The 759-nt window shown below is 42.2% G+C and overlaps 1 long non-coding RNA gene across 1 annotated transcript; it reads right to left on the bottom strand.

Moving 5' to 3' along the window:
• Positions 1-106: 106 nt before the first annotated feature.
• On the bottom strand, positions 107-753 carry LOC107735368 (uncharacterized). The gene is made up of 2 exons (XR_001639388.1): positions 668-753; positions 107-453 (listed from the first exon to the last, which is right to left on the bottom strand). It is a non-coding gene; the product is annotated as an uncharacterized LOC107735368 (long non-coding RNA).
• Positions 754-759: the final 6 nt, after the last annotated feature.

Raw genomic sequence — 759 nt, 5'->3', positions numbered from 1 at the left:
AAGTAGGGGTTTACATCTCATCATCTCATAGCAAGTGAAATTCTGAAGGGAGTTCATGAGGATAAAAATATTTTTTATCGTTGCAGATAAACTACGCGTTTTATTCTGAAGGGCACATTTGTTTTAATTCATGAGGTTTTGGATGTTCTTTTTGGGTTTCCCTTTGTTGATGTTTTCAGTGTGAACAGAGCCCCGTATAAAAAGTTGAGGAAGGGAGGGGAGAGCGAGACAATGAATAACGCCATTCTCTTCGTCCTCTGTTCATCCCACCCATTTATTCGTCTGCGTCTCTCCCCCCTCCTCACAGGAGGGCTGCTGTTAGCAGCGGGTCTCATAGATGCCACTGCGACCGATGTAACGCACCCATTTGATGACATCATGATCGCTGTAGTTGAGCTTCGACTCGAAGACCTTCAGGTAACGCACTTTCAGTCCTGATGGAGCAAAAGGTACCTGGAAAACAAAAGAAAATTGACCCTAAGCTTCATTAAACAGAGATTGAATTCCCAAACCAAGCATCTAAAGAAAATCTCAAAACAACCTAGTTTAATTATAATATTATCGGCATAAATGACATGCCACTTAATAGAACATTAAAAATTTCCGTCCAGTTTTAGAGACCATGCTGTGTGAAAGAGATTGGGGGTCTTCAAGAATTCAAGCTGACCTCAAAGTTCATGGAGATAGGTGGGCGAGCCCACTTCTTTTTGTCATTAGTGGGCAACAGCTCAATTTCCGCGCTGATCTGAGATTCCTTCA

This window comes from Sinocyclocheilus rhinocerous, unplaced genomic scaffold (assembly GCF_001515625.1).
Source record: "Sinocyclocheilus rhinocerous isolate Xijiao unplaced genomic scaffold, SAMN03320098_v1.1 C36009462, whole genome shotgun sequence".
Classification (NCBI taxonomy): Eukaryota; Metazoa; Chordata; class Actinopteri; order Cypriniformes; family Cyprinidae; genus Sinocyclocheilus; species Sinocyclocheilus rhinocerous.
The sequence above is the reverse complement of the archived record's forward strand: the minus strand, read 5'-3'. Positions and strand labels throughout refer to the sequence as shown.